The sequence below is a fragment of the Anguilla rostrata genome, chromosome 19 (assembly GCF_018555375.3).
Source record: "Anguilla rostrata isolate EN2019 chromosome 19, ASM1855537v3, whole genome shotgun sequence".
Classification (NCBI taxonomy): Eukaryota; Metazoa; Chordata; class Actinopteri; order Anguilliformes; family Anguillidae; genus Anguilla; species Anguilla rostrata.
The window spans coordinates 7038957-7045482 of NC_057951.1; the positions used below are offsets into that span (position 1 = coordinate 7038957).

Genomic DNA, 6526 nt, shown 5'->3' on the forward strand with positions numbered 1-6526 from the left:
ACAGAGTGGTGACAGAAATGATTAAGTGGGCTGGGCAGTCTGAGGTAATTAAACTAACTTGTGAAACAGGATGTCCGAGCAGAGAGATGTACTGCACGCGCAGGTGATTCATTTGGGCCTGCAGGTTGCATCATGGCGTGGGCTTGAACCAGGAAAGGGGGGGTGGGGGGGGATGCTTTATTTGACGCCCACCTCCCTCCATTCTGCTGTCCGTTCAGCTATTGGGTCTTTTTTTTTTTTGGCTGGGCGTTTCCCGTCCCGGCCGGGCAGCTGCGAGCCTCGCGATTCGCCCGCGGGTTCGCCCTTCTTTTGAGCCGCGGAGCCGTAAAGTTTGTTTGCTCCTCTTTGTCTCTGATCTCGGTCAAACAATGGCGTGTTTGTGACAGGGGGTCACGGAGGCAAGCCCCACTGCTTTCAAGACCCCCACCCCCCCACGGCCCTCCCCCCCTCCCCTCTCAATTAACGCTGGCCATTGTACATCAGCAGATAAGACCATGGTGCCCACCGACAGAGCTGAAGATTACAGGCCGCCCCCACGGTCACCTGGAGACAATCGCCATTCAATCGCTATAAGTTAACATCCCGGGACAGAAAAGAACTGACTTTACGCTGACGGGGCTTGAGAGGGAACGTTCTGGAACAAAAGAACCTGCGTTCTAGACAAAAAAAAAAAAAAAGAGTACACCTTATCAAGAGCAGTTTCTGGCGCTAGGATACTGTATGTCCTTGTTCGTTTTAAGCCAATACAGTTTAATGTTTAATTCAGTCCTCACTTCATCGGGACATGTAATTTCTCACAGTCTTCTGCGCATTGGTTTTAATGGATTCAGAAGCTCACGGTGACATCATGCATTCTGACACAGCGGGCGTTGGGGCGGGGGGGGGGTTTAGTTCAGAGTGTGGAATTCCTCTGGGGACAATCTGGCGATGTAGTACCTCGCCACCCAAACACGCCTAAGATTTATCAGGAAACCCGGATGGTTCTCGGATGATGAGTATTTGGCTGTTTTGCTGAACACTCTCTCCTTACACAGAGAGAGAGAGCTCAAGTAGAGAAAAGGCTCTTGATGTGTGTGTGTGTGTGTGTGCCTATGACACAAGCCAAGTCCAGCGCCGCTGGCCCTGACACTGTGGAAAATCAGTATTTTCCGATTTCTGAAATCACAGAAATTCACGTCCCTGAATGCGATCCCTGTATAGTGAAATTTCAGAAGGAAAACGGTAAGTGTCAATCACGGCAAAGATCCGGACTGTTCCATGGGATGTGAACCCGGAGGGGGGGGGGGGGGCACAAACCCCCGCTGTCATGGTGCGGGAAGCCCTCCGTGGAGCATCCTCGCCCTGGGTTTCCACGGTTACTTCAGGAATGCACATTCCAATCTGGGGGGGTGGGGGGTTGGGTCAGTCGGGGGTGGGTGCTGCTCTGACAGACCCTGTCTGGCGCTGTAAGGCAATATTCTGGCTAAGGCGCGCAGGTGCACATTTTTGGCTTTCAGAGAGAGAAGCGTGAGCCAGTTCCACATCTCTTCAGAAAACAACAGTCCACGTCTACTTGGTTTGGCTCGCCAACCAGCACGTAGCCAAAGGGCTCAAACAATCCTCAGCTCCGAGGCCTGGAGGCAGCTTCTCCGTCAGCGGTGAGACTTCAGACAGCGTGTCTCCGTCCGCAGCCCCGCCCGTGTGAAAAAACGAACGGCCAAAAAAACCGCCCTGCGCGGAAAACGCACAAATGAAACATGTCCACGGTCAAACTTTCAAACTCCGCGCGAAACGTCTCCCTCGTTGTCTGTTTCAGAACGGCCGGCAAAATACGCAGCAGCAGCAGCTCGCGCGCGCGAGGCGTCCTTCGGTCCGGGTCGGGGAGGCGGCGAGGCGGCGAGGCTCGCGGGCTGCTCTCCCGGCGGTTCTGACGGACTGCAGACGTGCGGCGGCACAGGCGCTGATCCTCTGGAAGGTAATCACGTCACGTGCGTCGCTCACAAGGCCTCAGCTAGGACGCTAACCAGGCCCCCAGCTGCTGCTCGTGCTTCTGCCGGGGACTAGGGGGGAGGGGTTGGTTGGGGGAGGGCAGGGTTTGGGGGAGGGGTCACTTGCGGGGCAGCAAGGTTTTATGGAGGGGGTTGGTTAGTTGGTTGGTTGGTGTTGTCTGCACTGATGGTATCCATTTCCTTTGCCCAGCACCAGCAGGTCACCCCCCCCGTGTGTACAGACAGCTTGCTCTGGCCTGAGGAGCAGCAACAAAAGCACACTTCCACAATGTAGCCCGGCAACAAAATCACACTGCCACAATGTAGCCCGGCAACAAAATCACACTGCCACAATGTAGCCCAGCAACAAAATCACACTGCCACAATGTAGCCCGGCAACAAATTCACACTGCCACAATGTAGCCCGACAACAAAATTATTATTATTATTATTTAATTATTATTATTCCATTTCTCTTCACGCTCTAATGGAGACCATTAGAGCTTAATAAATATGACACATGCATCCAAAACACTTCCTTCTTCAAGAGCAAAGTCTGTCAGTCACCACCTTTTGCTGGGCTGCAAACATAAATCTCAACATAGCAGCAGTATGATTAGCTTGACCCATGATATGTCTTTCATTTACACCACGGTGTGAAAAAAAATGATATTGTGATTTTTTGTGATAAGTATGCCAAAACGATCTAAGATAACTTGGGGGAAGACTTTGTTTTATGTGAGATGCTTGTTTCTAAGATCTTTATTAAAATTAAACAATTGACATTATTACATTACTGAACTGTTTGCATCGTAATGAACAAACATACTGTATAGGCTAAAGCTGGTGGTAGCTGTAGTAAAACGCACTTATTGTGTGAGCAGAGATTGAGCACAGGTTACATCTCAAAACAAATGCGTTAAAGAAATAATGCGTAATGTGTCATTTTTTAACACGCCCACATGCGTAGTTAAGGACAACACATTTTGTGTTACTTTCACATACATTGTATATTTTCAACACAAAACGTTGACACACAACGGGTTGAAAGCAACGCAAAAGCAGTAATACAAAAAGTGTGTTGGATATTTACACATCCTTTTTTGACAGGGTTGCAACCCTCGTCTTTATCGCATACAGGCCCACATTTTGAATGAAGTTAAACGCCAAAGAATCTTAATAATGGATTTATATCTTAATAGTGTTTAGGTGCATTTGTCACAATCTCAAAGCACTTCCTAGCGCAAAAGAAACGTCTTCGGTAAATTTCAATGAATATGCGTATAAAGGAAGAAGCGCGCGTCAAGACTATTTCGTTTAGGCCTATAATCAATTATGTATTTATACAGGCCAATCTACCAGACCTGGGTCACTCCTCCATATTTTGACAGACACACAGCGTGTGGCCATTCGGCTGTTCCAAGCCGCAGAATCTGGCTTCCAGATGCATTTTGAAATGATAATGGAGACAAATGTCACCGTTTCAAATCGCACTTGTGCCTTATAGGTCATCCTCGATACGACCTGTACTGTCCTGTGCCTCCTGGGCCTTCTCTCAACATATACATATCCATTTTAAATAACGGGATTTTGGGAAGGTGTTGAGTCGAGTCCGCGTAAGGTATCAGGCGATGCGCAAATTCGTTGCAGCCTTCCAGATTTCAGCATCTGTCTTGCAAGATGTTCAATTTCGTATAGGCCGACAATTTCAGTATCAAGACCTTAAATACGGACCGTAAACTGACAGTCCTATAACTAATGAAGAGGTTAGACATTTTCAGACACTTTTAGACTCTGAAAGAGATCTTTATTTCGGGGAAGTAATTTCAGCTTGAGTCCATTTCGTCACTTATTAATTTTCGAAAAAATATTTTATTGTTGCCTCTTGACAATTCCACACCAAGCCAGCGAGCCACCAATCGGAATATTTTTCATGCGTAAAATGCCAGGGTTTTGGTTAAGGTTTTCCAAAAGTTTACATTACTGGGAAGCATGCTGCTTTTAAACGTGCATTTCGGGGTAGAATACAACACACTTTAAAAAAAACTTTCACATTTCAAAAATCGTTTCAGTGACTAATGTCAGAACTCTTGGTGGCTGTAACAAAAAATGAAACCGCCGTACAATATCAAAATCAAGGCAAAAGACTTTACATCGAATTTGGGCCTAAATTTCGCCAGGCCCTCTTTAGTGCGCTTCAGAGTTAAGTCGCCTCACACCAGACTGTAGCCTACTAAATCTGGAGAGATCAGTAGAGCGCGTCAGCTATACACGGACGATGCTTATGATGAAATATGGATTACGGCGGCGGCATGCAGCACACAGCAAGGGAAACAGATTGGCACCGTATCTCAGGCGCGCGGCAGATTTATCAGAGAGGATTTACTCATCGTCAGAACATATTGCTTCTCAAATGCACTCAGGCCCTCTCAAGAAAAAAAAAAACCAGACTACTCAGCGGCTACTACTGAATTATAAGGCTAATAACGCGTTAATACAGCTACGCTACACCGTTGTTTTTTCAGTTGTGTTGTTGCGCAGTCACGCTTTTCAAACAATTAAAGATGTGTTTTTGTTTTTTAATGCAATCAATAACATGTTTGTAATGTAGTATTTTAATTGTAGCGCGTCTGTTTTCATTTAATTTGGTCGTAAAGATAGTTTAGAGTAGAAAACTTCCACCACACACCAAAGTCGGGTTAAAGACTAAAAACTAGTGGAAAAACAAGAACTGCTGGAGAACTTTCAGAGATCCTTGAATAAATAAAAAACAATAATTGGTGTTTACCAATTATTAAGGCAACACATAGTCCTTTACGTTTAGGTTAAGTATGCGGACTATGTGTAGGCTACATGTATGTGTGGTTACACACTCACACGCACAAACACACACGTAATGCCGCATTACAACTATTACTCACAAACAAAACAAATATATAAATTATAAATCTGTAATTACCTTATGAGTTCTTGCAGCACACCGTATCTCACCAGTGCCCTATTCACGCTTACCATATATGACCATATATCCAAATGTTCATACCTTTATCCGACCGCAGCCAAGGAGAAGTGCTGCTCAGTGTTGCTGTCAGCCTGCTTTCCTGGCTCCCCTCGAGTTCTTGTGCTAGAGATTCGCCGTGGCATGAAATCTGCAAGTCTTACATATTTCTCCACCGCGCACCCCGGTGGCTCGCGCAATGGCAACGCCGTTACGCGGCAGCTCAAAGTAATTATAGTCCAAGTCAGATATTGAAACCATCCGACAAAGTGGGGTATTTCAGATGCGGCTTCGATAAACTTACTTTGATTGTGCGCATACTTGGCTGCTCGCTATCGCTATCTGTACATTCCCCTCTCCCCCTCCGGGCGCGAGCCTGTAAATACAATGTAACGGAACTGGGACACCGCAAGGCATTGTGGACCGTTTTAAAGCTGCAATACTCTTTAGAACCCCAATTGCGAAACCGGACAGGAAAATGGGAATCTGCGTAAAAGTTATGCCTGATAACAAATAACGGTAAAATAGGAGGATATGAAACGAGATATTTGGTACGAAATATAGACGTCTAGTGAACAATTTGTTTCTGTTAGATCATTTGGAACTTAAAATCACATAAAAAATGTTCTCCAAGATTAGACAATGTCATCATTCCCCACCCATGTCACGAATGACTTCCCAGTTTACACATACAGACCACATACACATACACGTACAAAACATACAAGTCATAGGTTTAGTTTAAAAATATGCTTATACTTAAGGTGTACAAATTTTTGAATATTGCCTTTCATTTCAGAAATGTTATATATAGTCATGTGTGTGGTCAGCCAAAATCTGAATCAAATAGGGCCTACTAATCTTGCAATCTTTAGTATTTATTTAAAACACAACCCATACACAATGTGGTTACAAGAAAAAAGAATAGCATATGCATTCAGTAGGCTACAGACAATATTGTAGTTTAATAAACATAGCCCTCTGCCTAAATACACAGAGGTTTTTAAATGTCACATTGACAGGTGGCAAGAACATTATTCATTGCAGTACATGACGGGTAAACTTGCCGTCCCCAAGAGTTCAGTTGTCTGTTATGTCAGTTGGGTTCTACCTGTAATGTGGACATCCACAAATAACTCAGTGTATTTCCTGACATGACAGATTTAGAACCCTTGCCAGTCATTTTCTGTCTGAAGCAGTGTTGTGGACTAGGCTACAAGCTTTCCATGTCCATGGCAACCACAAACAAAATGGAGACCCGGGAATTGTGACTGGATTGAGCCATGCACATTCTGCATCCCGCACAGTGTTAATACTCCTCTATCAAGTGGAGTATATATGTTGGCGACTGTAAAATGTCTGTAAAATGTAAAATGTGACACATCGTAAATGTAACACGGTCAATAACGTTTGTACACTGGTGTACAAAAAGTAGATATGGTTTGTACACATGCAATTCAGTCCTCTACACAGTAAAAGATTATTAAAGTCCCCCAATGGGGACCAAATACTATCATCTGTTAAAGTTGAATTAACACTGGACATTTTACTCTGTACCAAG

At 44.9% G+C, this 6526-nt stretch overlaps 1 protein-coding gene across 2 annotated transcripts in view; it reads right to left on the reverse strand.

Moving 5' to 3' along the window:
* The window catches only part of rassf8b (Ras association domain family member 8b), a 28673-nt gene extending 23305 nt beyond the window's left edge, over nt 1–5368 (reverse strand). Inside the window, exon 1 of one of the 2 annotated variants that reach the window (XM_064319594.1) lies at nt 5011–5368. The gene's annotated coding sequence lies outside the window, so the exon portion shown is untranslated. Of the gene's footprint in view, nt 1–4926 lie in introns of both variants that reach the window. The other variant, XM_064319595.1, reaches the window with a different exon arrangement.
* Between the last annotated feature and the right edge of the window lie 1158 nt (nt 5369–6526).